Consider the following 21045-nt stretch of genomic DNA (forward strand, 5'->3'; position numbering starts at 1 on the left):
CTACAGGGAGGGCAAAGATTAATGAAGTGTGTGTGTAAATTCTAGGAATATGAGAGGCAACAGTCAACCTTTTAATAATACTTTAATTAACACTGATATAATGCATTAACTAACCCTCAGCAGCACATTTTGACTCATTTGTTAATCTTGTTCTTAACAGCAGCTGTTCAACTGTATCAAAAAGCATTGCTTCTTTGTTGCATGTTAAAGAGCCCAGAGGCACATAAAACAGCCTATGATGCAATCAGGCTACTTGGCTGAAACAAGGTTGTCAGAGAAGGCAAAAAGAATACAAAACACTGAAAGAGTAAATAAATTTGAAGTCATTAACTGCATTGTGGGTTGTAGTAGACCTTTCGGTAGTCCAGCACATCAAATTTTACATGGAGTTTCCCTAACAATCCATGACATTTTACTCCTTCTAGATGTTTGTTTATGCTATTTTGTAGCCTAGAACAGATTTCTCATCATTCAAAAGCCAACCTCCCTCCCCATATTTATCTATTCTTGATCTATTTATCTAGATCACCTTTGTCCATGTTTCTATTACCCATTTGTTTCTCTTTTTGCTTTGATCTCACTATCATATAAACATCTGTTTGAATGTATCTGAAAATACCACTAGACTTTGAGTCTTGAGGGCTCAGGCTGTATGTTACTTATTTCTAGAGACTTTTTCAGAGTTTAGGCAGTGGTTGGTATCTGGTAAGTTCTCAGTAGATATCTGTGGTCTTAATAAATAAATTAAAAATCAGTTAATAGAATTCAAGTAAGTTATTAAGAGACTTTATTTGAGTCAGAATTGTTCTTTTATGTCCTTTAGATTTAGCAATCCACAAAAATAATGAAAATTATATTTCTAAGAATGATTGCTTCTTACACCTGTGATAGAAAATCGAATATTCCTACTGAAACTGTAGCCATGTCTACAAAGTCAGAGACTAAGAATCCATTCCATTCTGTTTACCATGGCAAATCATTCTTATTGTCCCACAGCTAAAAGTTCTACTAAATTTCATAATTAAGCATCAGTTTAAATCGAATTCCAGATGTTAAGAAACAGAGAAATTATTCTCTCAGCAAATTTTCCAATACCCTAGGTCTTTACAAATTCTGCTCTTTATATAGATCTAGATTTATCACCTGTCTGTTGGGTTAACTCTTGTCCACTTTTCAAGCTCAACTTCATGGTACCTATAAGGCAGACTCCCATCTATGACACTTTGTATCCACACCCATTTAATGAAGTATTTTTGTGTGTGTTAACTGATTGTTCAAGAGTATGTTTGCCACTTATCTATTCACTTTTGGTCCCAGTTTGGACCAAATCTTTTCAACCTTGTATCCCTTTTTTACATCAGAGTACCTAGCCCATAGTAGGTATATTTGATGAATAAATGGTTATTTAATGCAAACAGTGGTTTTAGATTATGACTATGCTTAATTTCTATGATGACTGAATTTTAGTAGAAGCATTTTCTTGTCAGTGATAATAAATTTATTTTAAAACAAATAAAGTGTATGAGAAAAGCCTCTAAAGCTTGGCTTATGTTCTGGTGCTCCATTTTTTCTGTGTCATTCTTAAATTAAAGCTCAAAAGAACATCAGTGCTCCCAGCACTATATCACTCAGTAACTTGCTTGATTTACTGGAATAACCCAATGCAATGTTCATATCTTTAAAGGATGGATCACGCAAATACACCGACACTCTTGAGAAATAAACCTAATAAAGAGTTTAACATCAGTTCTGGAAACCCTTTCACCATGAGATGGCATTTTGTAGTACAGCGTAGTTGTATTAAATATGTGGGGATTAAAACAAAACAATACCTTGGCCATTTATAAGTCGTTATTCTTCGTTTTCTTAAAATGAACAGTTATGGTATTTGGTAAACCATAAGCCCTCTGATGTTTGCTATTGCTTACATAGTATAGGTTTACTAAGTTACCATATAGATTTTATTTATTTCCTTATCCATTCGGTTGCTATTATCAGGTAAACAGTGCTCTGAATCATTACAGTAAGTTTGGACATTTGAGTCAGTGATTATTGAAACTATTTCCCTGACTTTCTTCCTAGAATAAGAAGTTCCTTGAAGGTATAGATTTGATCTTATTCATCTTTGTATTTCCATTTTACTAATGCATACTAAGTTTGTAATAAATGTTTGTTCTTAGAAGCTGTTGTTGAATTCCCATGTTTTTATAAGCTTTTTTCCTAGTATCACATGTATACACTAAAAACACACATATGTATACACATCATTTGGGACGTAAAAGGAATTTTTGACACCTAAATCATTATAGATTTCATCTATTTGTCATATCATTAATTACTATTTATATATTCTATGTTTCATTTTCCATTTTATGAATTGTGTCTAGTAAACACTTTCATTCTTCAGTGAGTTCTATATATGTCAAAATTAGAAAACTATTTTGATATCTGAGCAGCATAAAAGAAATCAGTAGTAATTCCTCTTGCCAAGTAGGATTATGTGGAGGGAAAGAGAGGTTGCTAATATCAGACTTACAGATATAGCAAAGTTTGCTCATGGGTGGAATGGAATGTGAAAACAAAACAGAAAAGACACTCTAAAGGTACTTAGGGAGGTGGAGAGAAGTGAGTTGGGGGAAATTAGAGAGGGAGACAAACCATGAGAGACTGTGGGCTCTGAGAAACAAACTGAGGGTTTTGGAGTGAGGGGGTGGGGGGTTGGGTGATCCTGGTGGTGAGTATTATGGAGGTCATGTATTGCATGGAGCACTGGCTGTGGTTCATAAACAATGAATTTTGGAACACTGAAAAAAAATAAATTTAATTTAACTTAATTTTTAAAAAGTTGAAAATTGAGCTAACCCTACAACCCAGAAATTGCACTACTGGGTATTTACCCTAAAGATACAAAAGTAGTGATCCAAAGAGGCACATGCACCCAAATGTTTACAGCAGCAATGTCCACAATAGCCAAACTACGGAAAGAACCTAGATGTCCATCAACAGATGAATGGATAAAGATGTGAGATATATATATATATATATATATATATATATATATATATATACACACACAAATATATACATATATAAAATATATGTATATATGTATATATGTATATACATACGTGTGTTTATATATATATGGAATATTATGTAGCCATCAAAAGAAATAAAATCATGCCATTTGCAGTGACATGAATGGAACTAGAGGGTATTATGCTGAGTGAAATAAGTCAATCAGAGAAATAATTATCATATGATCTCCCTGATATGAGGAATTTGAGAGGCAGGGTGGAGGGTTTAGGGGGTAGGGAAGGAAAAGGTGAAACAGGATGGGATTGGGAGGGAGAAACTATAAGAGACTCTTAATCTCACAAAATATACTGAGGGTTGTGGGAGGAGGGGAGGTAGGGAGAGGATGGTTGGGTTATGGACATTGGGGAGGGTATGTGATATGGTGAGTTCTGTGAAGTGCGTAAGTCTGTCAATTCACAGACCTGTACCCTTGGGGCAACTAATACATCATATTTTAATAAAATTAATTAATAAAATTTTTAAAAAATAAGAGTACTTAGAATGTAGGTGCCATTTATGAGGGTGGATTGAATATAGGAGAGAAAATATTTTACAAAAACTGGTTGTTTGACTATGTGAGGTTTGAGATGACCCATAGACATCCAAGTTAGTGATGCTGAGTAGGTAACTGGATATATATGTCTCTGTAATTCAGAGGAGAGACTTCCCACCAAAGATAAAAATAGGTATATACAAAAAAAAAAAAAAAAGATGGTATTCCAAGCCAGAAGATGGAATTAAACATTAATAAATATTGGAGATTAGAACTCCTGTAGTAATCACCATCACTTGTGATCATTATGTTAGCCCTGTTTCCTTCTGTGAGGACATCAGAGTCATGCTGTCTTTGGTCTAGTGTAGAGATTGTGATGTTTAAATAATTGTTTTGCCTCTAGATAATTAAGAAAAGTAGATAAAAATGTGGTAATAGAGAGTGCAGCAATTCTATAAATTGTAGCTAGAAGAGCAAAGATTTTGGGGTTGATTAAAACGTTGTCGGGTCTTGGGCACCTGGGTGGCTCAGTGGGTTAAGCCACTGCCTTCAGCTCAGGTCATGATCTCAGGGTCCTGGGATTGAGTCCCGCATCAGGTTCTCTGCTCCATGGGGAGCCTGCTTCCCTCTCTCTCTCTCTGCCTACTTGTGATCTCTCTTCGTCAAATAAATAAATAAAATCTTAAAACAAAACAAAACAAAACATTGTCAGGTCTAAATATCTTTTGAACCCATTTGCAAACCTGATCAAGAACTGTTGGAATAAGTGTGCCTAGGTGGCTCAGATGGCGATAGTGTCCGCCTTCAACTCAGGTCATGATCTCAGGGTCCTAGGATCAAGCCCCAAATGGGCTGGCTCCATGCTCAATAAGAGCCTGCTTCTTCCTCTATCTCTACTTCTCCCCTCACTCGTGCTCTCTTCCTCTTTCAAATGAATTTTTTAAATACAATATTTATTTTAAAAACAGAATAATTGGAATAAATTGAAGCTAAGAGACAAAACAAGCCCTTTCATGTTCTAGGAGAAATGGTTTGAGTAATTAAGGGCAGTTTTGCACTTTTATTTCAGTAGCATAATATTTGCATTGCATATTAGAACTGTGTTAATCTGACAATTGGTTTCTCCGCTCACAATTCCCTTTCTTAGTCACTGATACAGAAAATGATTCAGAACCTCATGTAATAATAATCTCTTAGCACAATTCAGCCAATTTAGAGACCATTTAAAATAAATTCACTCACCTGATCATTTTCTACTAAAAGTAGGTTAAATTGCAGGCAATCGATACCCTGCAAGATCAAATTCTGTTTGTGGATTAGGTATTAGAATGTTCAATTCTGAATGGGGATTTAGCTAATTTTTCAACATTTTTTTAATTAAAAAATAATTCTGCAGTATACACTATTAATAATATTAATACATTAGCTTCCAGTTATTTGAACAAACTGTGCCAAGTATCCTGCTAAATACTTTGGGAAGGTTATTTTATTTAATCACTACAACAACCTTATAAGGAAGCCACTGCCCCTGTTTTACAGATGAGAACACTAAAAATAAGAGTGTTAAAGACAGTGTTTCTCAAAACAGATTCAGATCAGTAGGTCTGGAGTACAGATTGAGATTTTGCATTTCTAACAAATTCCCAGGTTTAGCAGACTTGGCCACAGAATGTATCTGGTCCAAAGCTGCCACTTATAATCTACTTACTTTTAGTCCAATTTCATCCCATTGTAAAAAAGAGTATTTCTTCCTACAGCTGAGCTCCTTTCTCCAGTATCCTATGGCAACCCAACTCTTCAAGGAAGAGAAGACTACTTCACATTTTCTGTGAAATGCAAATCCGTGAGTGAGCTTTAATGCTTGGACTTCATATGTCTTCTATAACTGCACCTTCTTTCTGGCTTCCCAACCAAATCACAGGTTCAACTTTTGTATTTAGAACCTACCTATTCCCTTGGCCTTAGTGGAGACCATAAAGTTTGTGCTTCTTTGCCCAGACTCCAAGGATCAAATTCATGGGCTTCCCTAGATTATCTAATATTGGCCACTCTTCCTTCCCATCTCCTTCTGCATATTTAGATTAATTGTCGTGCAGAAGGTGTGGAGGAGCAAAGAAGCCACTGCTTGCTCTTTCTTTGTATTCTCACCTCCTACCCTATCCCCTATGAGCCCTTTCTCACTTATATTCTCAATCATGCCATTTGCTATTCTTGGAATGATCTTTTACTTTAAGTCTACCTTCTTTCCTCTTTTTTGGTTTTCTAAAATCTCACCTCCAACAGCAAATTCTTCCAGAAGTGAAGCCCCATCGTAATTCTCTTCCCAAGACTGGTAAGTAACTTTCACATTTTCCCTCCTACAAACTACAAACATAGAGACTTTTGTCTATAAAAATGTATATGTAGTTTGTGTCTTTCCCATGAATTTTTTTTCTTTCTATAAGCTATGTATGTCTTTTTTCATGATAATAAAACCAGAGAGACCTTAGATTTTATCTAGTTAAAACAAAAACAAAAACAGCATTCTGTAACTAGAAACTTAAGCAGAGATTTAAAAAGCTCTACATACCAATACCATGTGAAAATTAAATAAGATAAAGTTCTATGAATAGCAGTCCAAATATAAAATGTGAAAGAAAATACTAAAACAAAAATTTAATAGCACAGTTTATTAGTAAAATTGTTGAGGACAAAAATAGTTCAGTATTAATTCAGTATTCTTCCTCTCAACCATCTGGAATTAAAGCATTTAAAATTCTCAGACTATGACAATAATGGTATAAAACTGAGTGGCTGAGTTTTAGGACTCACAGTAATAAGACATTCTAATCTTTCTCTGGCCTTTACTGTAAAGACATACCTGCCTGACAATGTTGGTTGAGGAAATATGATGAGAGCATTCCCTGCTTTTTAAAATCCCGAGGAAGAGCAGGACAAGATGGAGCTTAACATAGGACCCTAATCTAACCGAAATAAGAATAGAGACCCTTAGGCATTTGTGACACAACTGTAGTCATAAGTTCAGCTTCTTCAGGGGTATTAGATTCATCCTCTGAAAGTGTCCCATGAATTTCCTGAGGGAGAAAGGAAAGACTGGGGAAGGAAAGAGTGTACCTTCCTACATCCCAGACTTGATTTTACAGAGTTCTAATCATTTGTTTGATTCAGCCACCTTCAATTATAGGCATCTATAATTGGGCACCTTTAAAAAGACCTTTTATTTTTCTAATCGTTCTCTACCATGCTCTCTTAAAATCATTGATTCTGCCTTCTAAACTAGGGCATTTGGTATCATTCTGGATACCTGCCTCCTCAATCCCCCTCTTCCCATTTAAACAAAATATAGAAAGTCTTTTATATCTAGAGGTTTTTTAGATCCATTTTCCCCTGTCTCTCTCAAATGCCACTGTGTTAATTCTAGTCCCTTCGCATCTTGTACTTAAAAACTGCAATCATAACCAAATGCTCTGAATGCCATTACATTTTCCAGATGACAAAAAAATTGTCACAAATCCTTGTTCCTTAACACAAAGCTAATCACAACACACTTTGGTCAATATTTACTACTGGCTCTTTGTCTTTGGATAAGTCCTTATTCACAAGGAGGTTCCCTACAATCTGGTGCAGTATAAAAATCTGTCCTTGATAATGTTACATAACCAACAGCCAACAACACTGAGCTGAGTCCCAGCTACTAGGAACCAAAAATATACATATTACTTTTGTTTAATTGTTTTAAGTCTTTATTATATAAGATTCACAGTTTTTCTTTAATCAGAAAATACTATAACCTTGAAACATAAAAATAATAGATCAAAGTCCAAAAGTTTACTTCAGTAGCTCTTGGGTGGCACTTACTTTCTTTTTCTTTTTTTTTTTTTTTTAAGATTTTATTTATTTATTTGACAGAGAGAAATCACAAATAGATGGAGAGGCAGGCAGAGAGAGAGAGAGGGAAGCAGGCTCCCTGCCAAGCAGAGAGCCCGATGCGGGACTCGATCCCAGGACCCTGAGATCATGACCTGAGCCGAAGGCAGCGGCCCAACCCACTGAGCCACCCAGGCGCCCCTGGCACTTACTTTCTTAAAGGAGATAAGATACATACAAGTAGCTTAAGGTAGGTTAAATAACAAAGCATTTTGTTTATGCTTTTATATCTCTTATCAAGTGTTCTCATTGTCTTTTGGGGAATATCTGCTTTTGTGGGCTGTAACATAATTTCAGTTGGCTCTCTGGTGGGATTGTAGTCAGGCACAGGAAATTGCTGTGAGTGCTACTTAAAAATAAAAGGAAATTTCATAGATTTAGTGAATTATTTGCTAGATAAAATATTACAGGAAAGAAGTTTCTTGGCCTGCTTCTATGAGAACTTCTTTGGGTGAATACATTTGCAGAGACGTATGAAAGCATTCATTAGAAGTGAATCATAGTGTACTTTCTTCAAATAATTTTCCATTCAAGTGACACTTAATTCACAGTTTATACATTCCAGGCCAATAGCTACACAATCCACATTCCATGAGGAGTACCAACAATTTATAAGGTGCTCAAGGTTTTCTCGAAGTAGAACATATTATGTCTACAACAGATGATAGTGAGAGGAATGAAATGGTGAGATTGTCAGCAATCTTTTGATGTCTTTTAAACAAAAATCCTAATGAACATTTACTCATTTTTACTCCGTGTGATCTTATGGAAGAAAAATTTTGTTTGGGTTTTGGGATCTTAAGTGTGCAATGAACCTAGAATTCATTCTAACATTTTTTTCATTTTTATAGTGGAAATATTTTTTATTCTTCAGGTCTCAGCCTCATTAAATTTGTAAGCTACAAAGACACATAAATAGCATTCGGTATATTTGTGCATGTGATGATTTCAGTAAATTCAAGAGCCCTTTACCAATTTACTACTCTACAACATCTGAAGTGGGAAATTCATCTCCTGTAAATTGTCTACCTGTAATGCTGGATACCACTGAGAATAGCTATCTTCATTATGTTTTTAAGTGGGGAAAATGGATTTTCCTAAAGAAAATAAACTATGTCTCAATTACTCTGCAAGATTATTTGTTTGGTGGGAAGTGCCATCTTACCTCCTTTACTATACCATAGAAAGTGGATTCTCTATTGCTCTTTAGTTTTTGCATTGAACTAGATTCTCCATCATGCAGATATTTTCCGAGGTTGAAAGCTGAGTATTTGGGGTACGTGGGTGGCTTAGTTGGTTAAGTGTCCAACTCTTGATTATAGCTTAGGTCATGATCTCAGGGTTGTGAGATTGAGACACATGTGGTGCTCAGCCCTGTGCATGGAACCTGCTTAAGATTCTCTCCCGCTCCATCTTGCCTTTCCCTCCTTAAAAATAAATAAATAAATAGATAGATAGATAAATAAATAAATAAGTATTTTGATAGATGTGTTTGTTTAAGTCTCCTAGGCCACTAGAAGGGTAGGAAAAGGTGGGGGAACTATTGAGGGAAAAGTTATGCATGTTGGTACCCAGTAAATAATAATAATTGTGTTTAATATGACCCCTTGAAGAACATCTCAGGTAGAATGAGATCTGAATAAACGAAGATGGACAAGAGAATAGTGAATAAAGTACGTGAATATTCTTATGGCATTAAATACCATTACAAAATATTTAGAGAATTTGTCCATAGTATTTACTCAAGAAATTTTCTGTTTAGTAGCTGGAAGATTTCGTTTTCTTACCCCATTACCTCTTCCAAAATCCCAGTAAGAACTTATAAACAGAATTATGGAGAGTAGGTAAGGAAGGTTATTTCCTCTCTTTTAAAACTGCTTCCCCCAAACTTCAGAGGACTAAAGAATGCTTAAACTCTTCTTTATTTGCTCCTCTTCCTCCATGAGGAAATTGGGTGCCTTCCTGATATTTCCTGAGTGGAGAAATGAGAAGAGACCCTAGCTTTTTCTCTTTGGACATTTGTACATGCCTCAGAAGACTCACAGAGAGCCAGAGGCACCATGGAATATTAATAACAGTGAGGTAGGAAGAAAAGTGTTTCTAGTGATTCTCTAAATACAGTTCAGAAATCACAGGAAGATTAAGTAAATAAACCCTTGGCATCAGGGTTAACAGAAAACAACTTGTACTGAAAAGGAAATAATCTGGTGGATTTACCAATATTCAGATCTTCTCTATCATTGAGTCAAAGACAATTCCTGTCTTAAATATTGTGATAAGAAAACATAGTGACCAGGATGATTAAACTGCATATATATTATTTCATGGTGTATAAATCTGAACTCCATTAGAGTCCATAAGGTTTTAGAGATTCCTAACAATGGTGAGAGATAAGAAATCATGAATCTTCTACTGTCCATATGATCAAAAATTTCCAGCTGAGGTCCTTTGGGTAGGAATCCAAGCTATCATACTCTGTCAGACTCTTAAGATCTGGTTTTCCATTTCAAGAGACCTTTGGTTATCAGATGCATGATTGAACTTCTCCTCTCCTGTTGCCAGAACCACTGTGAGTTGAAATAGGAGTTTTTGTGTTGTTTTCACTTTAATTTAATTTAATTTATTTTATTTTATTCTTTTGGGGATAGCATGTTATTTCTTGGTTCAGCCCATTGTTTTAAAGCCAAATAACCCTGGATTTCAATATTGGATCTGGAATTCACTTATCTGCTTATCTGACCTTAAGAAATTTGTGTACCCTTACAGAGTTAATTTATTCTGCCATGGAAACATGTAAATTCTTTTCTTCTGGATTTTTTAGGAAGAGTTAATATTGTACCTGTATAGTAATAGTAACAGCAGCTCTCCATCAAGTTATCTTTGCTGTATCTACAGTAAGTCTTCTAACTGAAAATGAAAGTTTGGATGTTGTCTCAGTGCCTAAATTCTAAGTCATACCTGAGTTCTTATAAATAAGCACCTCCCTTGGTTTTTATCCTTATGAATCTGTTTTGTTCATCCACCTAGAACCTGGATTTGGAACTCTTAATTTAACTATAAGACTGTAAGCCAGTAGACCTGGTGAGTTCCTGGCCATTACTTTTCCTGACTGCTGACCTATCTAACTGCTTTAAGATTGTCACTAGAAACTTAGATGGATTGTGCCAGTCATTACCACATTGAGCACTGGACTTTGCCTGCCAATGGGAACCTCTTCTTAACTTCAGTAGCTTGGTTAGTTCCCCTAGTACATGTCCTTCCTTGGTTAGGTAGGCCTAATATCAGAACTACCCTCTGTGCTAGTGATTTTTTTTTTCTTCTGAGAGAAAATGGACAAAGCATGACTGAGTCCCAGGATATGAAAGCACAGGCCCTTAGCAAGACATTAAGAGAGTGGATTAACTTCTAATAATAGGAATATAATAAAATAATAATTATCATCCTAGGTAAATTATACTTCTGCTTGACAGACACTGTCTATTAGCTTCAGAATAATCCTAAATGTTGATTATTATTCCCATTTTATAGATAAAGAAAATTAGCTTCAACTGCACTAAACCACTTGCCCAGAAATATTTCGTTGTTAGTAGTGGAAAATCATAATTGAATTCAGCCCATTACAATTCAAAAACCTATGTTGCTTATACCAGCGTCTTCCACATTGTCATAAAATATGCCCCATTTTAAATGCTGTTAGAAAAAAAATCCCACTGTAATTTATACTTTTGTTCAATGTAATGGAGATATTTTCCAGAAGCAAAGTAGGCAAATTGCCATAATATCTAGTGTCAATATCTATGGGGACTTGCCCTTAAATCCCTAACACACTCATCATTCCAGTTTTTTTCCTTAACTTGGTAATGTACAAATTACAAAATGATGGCAGTTTTATAGTAGAGTTGTATTTGGCTTGGTGGCCTGTGACATGATTTAGTCAGGTGTTTTACCTGTTTTAAACTGATGGAAGTATCTCTCTGTAGCTGTCATCTGTATCTCTTTGCACACATCAGTCTGTGATTTTATGATTCTAGTCAGATATACTGGAGAATAAAATTAATGAGCAGAACATTTGGGACACTCGTGACTTTGTTTATAAACCCCCCCCCCCTTTTTTTTTTCCCTGAATTAGGTAGGGGAATTGAGGAAATTATCTGGAAAACTACCATCCTGTTGGGACTGAGGCTCAAATCATCAACATCACATCTCTGGTTTGCATGTGCTGGCCTTGGATAAGTGTTTTATCTAGGTTGCCTTGTATTTGTTCAGATAAAGGAACATATCACAGAGCACACATCTTAACGCTATTATTCATCCCATTATAAATGACACTTACAAATGTGAAGGAGGCGGGGGCCCTCTTATGAAGTATTCATGACACACTCCTTTTCTATCATCCCACATCCGCCCACCCTGACATTTCCTGATCCAAATTGTGTAGTAATTCTTCTCCTCATCCTATGTTTTCCACACATTCTTTCAGGTCAATACACAGATGCTTTTACTTTTCTAAGTTTGAAAATAAATTATCCTCCCACACCCATCTATAAAAGATTATTCAAGGTCATGTCAATAACAACTCTTTCTTCTTGTGCAAAATAGAATAACTTTGCTTTCTTACAGTGGATATTCTTTGGCATTTACCTTAAAAATACTTTTGGGATAAAAATAAATAAATTGGAGTTTCCAGTGTCTTTCATAAATTCCAAATGGTCTGCTAATATGAGTTAATACATGCTATATTAAAAGTAAGAGCTTTGTAGGTGCATTATACCATTTAGGTCAATTGACTCAACCTTGACTGCCCATGAGAATCACGTGAAGCATATTTACGTATGTTCAACCACTGGTTCTTACTCATCAATATTCTTATTAAAATAATGTGGGTTGGGTTATCAGCATCAGCTTTTTTGCTTTTTGCATTTTTAAATGTATAGCTAGGGTTGAGAATCACTAATCCAGACAGTATAACTCAGGTTAAGATAGATTTTGTGGGCACCTGGGAGTCTCAGTGGGTTAAGCCTCTGCCTTTGGCTCGGGTCATGATTCCAGGGTCCTGGGAATGAGCCCTGAGTCGGACTCTCTGCTCAGCAGGGAGCCTGCTTCCCCTTCTCTCCCTGCCTGCCTCACTGCCTACTTGTGATCTTTGTCTGTCAAATAAATAAAATCTTAAAACAAACAAACAAACAAACACAGACTTTGTAGTCAGAAAGACTGAAGGCTGGATCTTAATCTTTCATTAACTATTATATCTTGGGCATTTATTTAACTTTACTCACCTTAAGTTTCTTCTTTTATGAAATGGCTTGACAATACTTCCTCAGGAACTTATTATGGGAATGGAATAAGATAATGAACATAACATACTCAGGAAGTGTCTGGTACTTAGTTGTTGCTCAATACATTTTTTATTGTAATGATTAAAGAATTTTAGGTGTGCTTCGATGGTAATGTGATAGATAGGAGACAAGCATTTTTCTAACAATTTATTTAAATTTTCAAAATTGAATGTATCCCAAACATCATTAATAATATTGGCAAACATTTATTAACTACAATAGTATATGCCAGGCTCTTTGTTGAATCTCTTATTTTTCTTGTTCAAAATTTTGAGATGTGCTAAAGCCAGCTTTACAAGGAAAACCAACCCTACCTGGCAGTCCCATGGTTTATTTATCAGGTGACTTGGCAGCGACCTATTTCTCATCTTATTTCCTATTTTTCTTTTAAGATATCTAGTATCTCCTGATATAGTAGTTATTATCTCCAGAATCTCCCGAATCACTCATCTGCTCTGGTTGAGATGCCATCCCCATGGGAAGGAAAGTTTAGCATCTCCAGCCTGATCTGGAGCTCCACATTTTCATTTTACACTGAACCTTCAAATTAATAACAAAATATGGAAGAGTTTGACAGAGGTGGGATTGGGTGGATGGTTTGGTATGTTTGGAAAGGATCGGAACAACATGAGTCTACCCTAGCCTGGTGGGACTGAAGCTGAAATGATGTGCCTAGTGTTTAGAACCAGAGGCCCTAGATTTTTTAATGTTCTCAATGTAAATAACACCTGCGCTATTTATTAGTTGTGTGATATTGGATAAGTCACTCACCATCTCTAAGCCTCAGTTTCCTCTTGTATAAACTTAGCACAATTATTATACTAACCTCATGAGCTTGACAGGGTTAAATAAGACAGTATATGTGGAATAATTGCTTATTAGTATCTGGAAGACAGTAAGTACCAGATAAATGTGTTTATTACTATTTTTTATTTTCTTTTTGACTCGTAGTTTCTCTGGGCTGAGACCAGCTTTGTCACAATGAAGTACTCGACCAAGACCCTGTAAAGAAGAAGATTGCTGAGAGTATGTCCCCTCTTATTTCTCAATCACAGTTTAGAGACCCCCAAGAAAACTTCTTTTATTTCCTATTGTTCAATCAGATTTCATGGGAATTGTAGTTTCTCAAAAATAGGTTGTATCTAAAATGAAAAGTTCAGCTTTGTTTCCCCCCCTTTCTGCTCCCTGAATGTCATAACTGAATTAGAATACTAGAACCATTTAAGTAACAATTGTCAGACTGACCTCTATCCCCAGCACACACACACATTCTCCTTCCTTCCTCTTCCCTCTCTCTCTTTCTCTGGGCATGTCCATTCATATACTCATGTTAATGTTCCTTGAAACATTTAAGATGCATTTCCAAGTGACAGGAAGGGCTGCTATACAGAAGCATCATTTTTTTTTTTCCGTTCTCCAACACATTAATTGGTTGGATTGATTTTCTGGTTGAGTAAGAAGGGAGAATATGCATTTAAGGAAGACTGATAGGATAACACAGTTGTTTATGTTTGAAAATACAGTGTTTCTCAAAAATAAGTACACAGGACATGAAGAGACCTAGATCAAAAAGTACATACCTTGCCGTAATTTATCTCATCTAGATAAAAATACAGTCTTCTGAATAGAAATAATGTTAACAGATATTAACCAACAAGTCATCCAGAGAAAACAAAAGTGGAAAATAAACATACAACAAAATTTAATCCCATGAAGATTGAATTTAAAGCAATGATATTTTTCTTTGCATTAATCAATTTAACAGATTTTTCTTAAAGCTTATTTTGTTTGATGGTGAGATTTATCAAGGTATGTACCCTTATGAACATAAACCATAAGCCATTTTGGACTGTAAATTAAAAATTAAGTTTTAAGAGTCTCAAAACTGTTAGGACTTTGAATTTCAATTGTTCCACATCTAGGAATGGTGTTTAAGAAAATGATAGGAAATACAGACAAAGATCTATATGTCAAATGTTTATTTATATCATCAATTATAGTAGTAAATAATTGACCACAAGATGAATGTCAAAATACAAGCTCTGAATAAATTATTTATTATTTTTTATTTCCTCTCCTCTAATTCCCCCTCTTAGATATCTCCATTTTTTCTAGTTTGATGGTGTTTATCTGAGGAAAATGAAAGAAATGGGAGAAATAGTCCTGTACTGCTGGCATAGCCATGATCTCTGTCTGATCTCCCTTAGAGCACACCTGTGGGTGATCATCATCATCATTATTGGGGATCTTTACTTCTCAACTATGATCAGCAACTCTACCAGAGAGACACCATTTGACACAGACTCTGTTGGAGATCTCATTACCTTTACAGGCAGTTCACTTAGGTCAATTCTTTTTCAGAATGGTAAAGGAGAGATATCTATTACATAGCCCCCAATGGTCCATGAAAAATGCACATCCGTTGTCCTAGTTGTCCACACCTTTCCCAATGGTGTCACCTCTATTTTTTCCCACCATCAAAGGAGTCATCTAGTAAAAATCTTACATTTTTAGGCATTTCTGAAAAAGGATTCAGCACCAGTTGCAATGATCCCACAGACACTAAGGAACAAAGATCAAGCTATCCAAGTTCTCTTATGGAATCCTCTCTCACTTATCTTGATGGGAAATGGAAACATTAAAGAACAGAGTAGGTAGACTTACTCCATATAACTTATCGAAGGGAATTTTCTCTCCTATATGCTTAACCTCAGTTCTCTTATATATTCTTCATGAGTACTAAGCCATAGTTGAAAAAAATAAATATGGGCTACCTCTTTTATAAATTCTACTAAGACAGTATGGCACATCCCTTTGTATGTTGTAATAGTTGGCATCTGTAATCTTGCCAGCTTAGTTCAAATTTAGATCGAAATAATCTTATATTCACATTCTTTTACATTATGCAATATTAATTGATAAGATATGCAACAATATAACAGAATACAGAAGATACATCAATCCAGACCTGTGAGCAGGGAAGACTTTCCCAAAGAAGGCGATCACCAAGAAGAAACCTAAAGTATAAGTATTAGTAAATAGAGTGAAGGAGATGAGTGGAGGAATCACAAGACAAGCTAAAGGCCAGCATTAAAAGATAATATTATAAGAAAACAAAATGGTACAGCCACTTTGGAAAACAGTATAGAAAGCAGTTTCTCATAAAGTTAAACATAATACTTAAAGTATGATCTAGTAGTCCTGCTCCAAGGTGAAAAGATAACACATTCATACCATATTCAAAGCCATTATGGGAATGTTTATAGTGGTTTTATTCCTAATTACTCCAAACTGGCAACAATGTTAATGTTCTTTAACTGTTGAATGTATATACTGTGGTATATCTGCAATGGATGACTACTCATGAATAAACAGGGCTCATTATTAATCCATGTTCTCTAACATGGATTAGTAATTTCAAAAATATTATGGTAAATCAAAGTATCTAGACTCCAAAGGCTCCATGCTGCATGAATTTATTTATATGTTTTTCTGGAAAAAAAGGAAACCATAGAGACAGAAAGCTATCCATTGTTTACCAGGGACTGGAGGCAGGGACAGAGGTTAGCTAGATATGGGGGAATTGGGGAGGTGGTAGAAAAGTTCTCTATATTGACCATATTATAGTCACACAGCTCTATTCATTTTGTCAAAGCACATAAAACTGATTTTTTTTAAAGCTGAATTTTACTGTATGTAAATTATACCTCAGGTAAAAAAAGAGAATATGTCTCCTTTCAGAAATTAAAAATAGGTACTATATAGATAGAGTGAGAAGCAGGGAAAGGTAAGTGATGAGGAAAGAAAGATACCAGAGTATGAAGTTATTAAGGCCCTTGTAAATCATGTTCTGGAATCAGAGCATTACCTTAATTATCCTTAAGATAATGGCAAACTATTGTTTCCTTTAACTTTGTTACAGATCATTTTAAAGGGATCACTCAGCCAGTGATGTGAAAAAAAGGAGATGAATTGAGCTGTTATGCAGAAATCTAGTAAACTAGGTAGGAGAAACCACTTGCCTAAAAAAGTGTGGTGGAAGTTTATCCATTTTTTAACAAATACATTTTGAGTGGCTGTTATATTGCAGACACTGAGGTGTTTCCTAGAAATGAAGTGGTTGGTAAAACCCAGACATATACTCAGCAAGTTCAGAGCTCAGGATCTGTTGGCATAGCCAGCAAGTATATATTTTTGTCTATATAAATAATAAGAAAAAGTATAGTTATATTATGGAAGTGTGTACTAATAAAGAGACTTGGCCCAATATGGTTAGTTACTGACCCAAAACATATTCTATTTTTTCTTGCTAACAGAAATTCCCATTGTGTTAGGGACACCTATGTTTTAGCTTGCAAAGACAGTATTTCCTAGGTTCCCTAGCAGTTTAAGGCAGTCATGTGACACAGTTCTGGCAAGTGCTGTATGAGTAGAAGGATGATGAGTTTTTCTAGGAAGGTTTTGCTTTTCTGGTCATAGCTCTCCTTCTTAAATTATTTCTTCTTCCTGTCTAGTACAAGTGATGATGGTTGAATTAATGACAATGTCAATACTTGTGTTGACATGGCAACTATTTTGAGATTTTTTTTTCAGTTTTTTATTTTTTATAAACATATAATATATTTTTATTCCCAGGGGTACAGGTCTGTGAATCACCAGGAGATTTTTTTAATTTAATAAATGATACTAATTATTGATTGTAACCTCTATGAGAGCTTGAGTTTGTTCCTCCCTTTCCTAGCTGCCACCCTAGTGCTGAACAGAAATTTAGATAAAAGATTTCTCATGCATGGTATGGTTCACCCTACAAATTTCTGTCCTTTCTGACTCTTACCTACTACCTAAATAACAGTGTTTAAGGACTTGGCTCTTCAAGCATAAAGCAGATTAAATAGCTCTCTCTGTCTCTCTCTCTTTCTCTCTCTCTCTCTCTCTCTGTGTTTTGTGGGGGGAGGGGTGCAGTGGGACCAGTGGGTCGTTTTCAAGTATGATAGTTCTAATCAATTGGTATTAGCATCCCCAAACACTATGCTGAGGAGGATTCTGTATTAGTAATGTTTGCCATCTATATAGGAAGGAAGATTGGCAATAAATATTTTTTTGTCATCATGGTATAGCCATGTAAGTAAGAAAGGTGAGACAGACCTTTTTGATATGGCTTGTATGCTCAAGAACACAGAATCAAGAGGAGATAGAGCACTCCAAAGCCTGACTTACATCATTTACAGTCTGAGCAAATAGGCCTGAGAACAGTAAACACACACCCAGGAGCGAAAGAATATGGTGATACCCGTCTCATGGATGGCATAGGCTCTGATAGCAAAATCTTCATTTTTATCAGCCTTCACCTTAGTGAGTTCTAAAACCCCTTGAGCAGTTTCTTTTGCCTGAGGCCATTTGCTACCCATGGAAGCCATTTTCTTCCTGTCTGAAAAAAGTGAGGAGAGGTGAAGAAATGAGGCCATGAGTGAAAGCAGCCCTCTGTGCCAAGCAGTCAGGTCTCAAGCTAAAAGGAGAACAAGACATGAGGTTAATTTTGTCTAGTTTTAGGTACAAATTACTTTATTTTAGTTTTGAGGGAAGTAAAATGAAGCAATTCAGAAAGAAGAAAGAATTCAGGAAAGAAATTCTATTCTTACCAACCCAGCAGGGATGTACATTTCAATTGCTGAGAGGAAACAATATTAAATGTAATACTAGAGGCTCATTGGAAGCGGAAACAGGAGCCCTAATTTGAAGCGGGAGCCATTCATAAAATGACTCACAAACTTGCTTGCAAGAATTAAGCCAAGTTTATGAAGAATAATTCTTGTTTGCATTTTTTTTCCCTTTTCAAGCAAGTAATGAACAGTAATGTGGTCCATATCCAAGGTCACATCAGTGTTTTTCTGGTTTTTAACCACAGCCATTATTAAAGGAAGAGATGGACAGATACATATATTGAGTAACCAAGGAGTAATTGACAACCGAAGGGGGAATATTGGACAATCCTGGCTCCTGGCCATACACTGGATTAATAAGAGGATAGAGCAGTTAATGGTATTTCATATTTGAGGTAAATCTGAGGCCCAGATTTCTCTCATGAAGGACATTACGCAGCAGAGGAGCCAGTAGCAGGTTCTTTGATAAGCCAGCTTGGCTGCCTCAAGGGATCTGTATGATGAAAGCAGGCGATTAACGGAAATCATGTTTTCACTGTAGGGCTTTTACACATTTCCTGCCGGACAGCTCCATAGTCAGATGGCACTCTTTATTGAATTAATTGATCCGATTAGTACCAATGTCTTTTCGTGTTCCGTGTCCTCCCCCACCTTCATGTATCTCACCTCTATCTGGGACAGAAACAGCTTCACAAGCGGTGGATGCCAGCAAAGCTTCCGCTTCTCGGAACCAAAAGAGCAATATCTCCTTCTGACTCATTTCTCAAGACTCCTGACTATTACCACTTTGTATCGCATTATGGGGCAAGCAAGCTGCTTTGGATCACAGAACTGCTATGCATTCCAAACTTCCTCCCCAAGAGAGAAAACACAATGTAATGTACAGTCATGGGCCTGAATAAATTTCTTTTCTCCCCATAAATTGCTGTTGTCTTATATTACTGCCAAGAGGAATGAACCTATGTCACCATAGTTCCTTAAATCTGCCCTTTCCACTTCAGGACCTGACTTTCGGGGAGAATTGGAGAATTTAGTTCCCTGGGAAATCCAATTCAGAGTGTTAAGGCTTTCTCAACTGAAACATGGGTCAGATGTCAAGTCTGTCACTGAAAAAAAGGAAAACCTAACCTTTCTTATTGGATTCGTATTTTTGTTTCTCCTCTCCCATTTCCCTCTTCCTCATCAATGGACATTTTCTGAGTGTCTTGAGGGAAAGTTAGGACACCCTCACTCTGTAGAGCAATAAAGTTGGGGAAAAATAAAAACACTTAGCTTTTATGTAGTATGATTCCTGTCTACTTTTCTAAGTAGTTACTTAAAATAACTCATTCAGTCATCATAAAATAAACCTGAGGTCAATGTTATTTTTAATCCTCATTTTACAGGTAAGGAAGCTGAAGCATGTGGAAGCTAAGAAACCTGCCCAAGTTTTTAATAGTATAAATAGTGTAGCTAGTATTCAAATAGGTAATCTGGCTTCAAAATACATTCTAAATGGCTTCTTTACAGAGATATTCTTTTTAGTTGGCATATTTCTCAGTATTAGACTAAAACTACTAAAGACTTTTGTGCTAATGAATGTAGTTAGTTAATGAAGAGTGAGCCAAGTAGAGAGCTAATGAAAGCTGAAAGAAGAAATGCTTTTATACACAGACATGCACACGCACATGCACACACGCACACACACACACATGCACTGAATCATGAACTTGTACATTCATGTGTTTATTGATTATTCATTTTTTTCTTCATTCAGAGCGTGTCATCAGCATGTGTCACTTTGGAAAAGTATTCCCAATCTCTCTGACTCCTCAGCCTTTTGTCAGACAAAAATACCAAGTGTAGACGTAAGTTTTTTTGTAAGATTTAATTGAGATGTGGCACGTAAAATGTAAGCACAGTCTAGCACATAGTATGGTTCAGTTACTATTTATTTAAACTAATTATTTTTACTAATGATTTAAAGAAGAAGGAAAAGCAAACAGCCAGTATTTATTGAGCCCTAACTATGTACAGGGTCCCTGAGTTTAGAGAACAGGGTAGTTAACCTGTTGTTCATCTCTCTTTATGTGATTTCTGCATACTGGGTTTCTCTTGCATCCCATAGTCTTCCTTCATTGATTTTTATGTTTTGGAGAGGAAAATTTTGATCATGGGCCAGTTTGTGTCACTACCCCTCTAAATATCACTTTCCCCCGCCTCTGGCTCATTTCACAAGTGGTGTATTTTCAAAGGTCTGACTTTATTTCTGGGCTGCCTCTCATGATCCAGAACCTCATTCAGTTCAATCCAATTTAATTCAATTCAGTTCAGTTCAAAGAAAAACAAAACATGTGGCCTCTACAATATGATACAAAGATGATTAAGGCAAGATCCTGCATCAAGTTCCTTACAGCCTTTTCTTGTTCTACCTCAAATAATGCTGTTGGTAGTCTCCCTTTATAATTGGAGTTTTGGCTCAGTCTTTATCTTGCCACCATCTTACCTCTAACAGGCCTGAGCAAGTTAAAAATCTGAAGACTGCTAGCTCAACCTAAAGAGGCGAGAATGA

General features: G+C 35.9%; 1 long non-coding RNA gene across 1 annotated transcript in view; it reads left to right on the forward strand.

The window, feature by feature from the left end:
• Window positions 1–19406, forward strand: part of LOC131810806 (uncharacterized) — a 308441-nt gene extending 289035 nt beyond the window's left edge. Inside the window, exons 2-3 of the long non-coding RNA XR_009345728.1 lie at window positions 13786–13860; window positions 19176–19406. This is a non-coding gene — a long non-coding RNA (uncharacterized LOC131810806). The remainder of the gene's footprint in view (window positions 1–13785; window positions 13861–19175) is intronic.
• The last annotated feature ends 1639 nt before the right edge of the window (window positions 19407–21045 follow it).

The sequence above is a fragment of the Mustela lutreola genome, chromosome 1 (genome assembly GCF_030435805.1).
Source record: "Mustela lutreola isolate mMusLut2 chromosome 1, mMusLut2.pri, whole genome shotgun sequence".
NCBI classification, from domain to species: Eukaryota; Metazoa; Chordata; class Mammalia; order Carnivora; family Mustelidae; genus Mustela; species Mustela lutreola.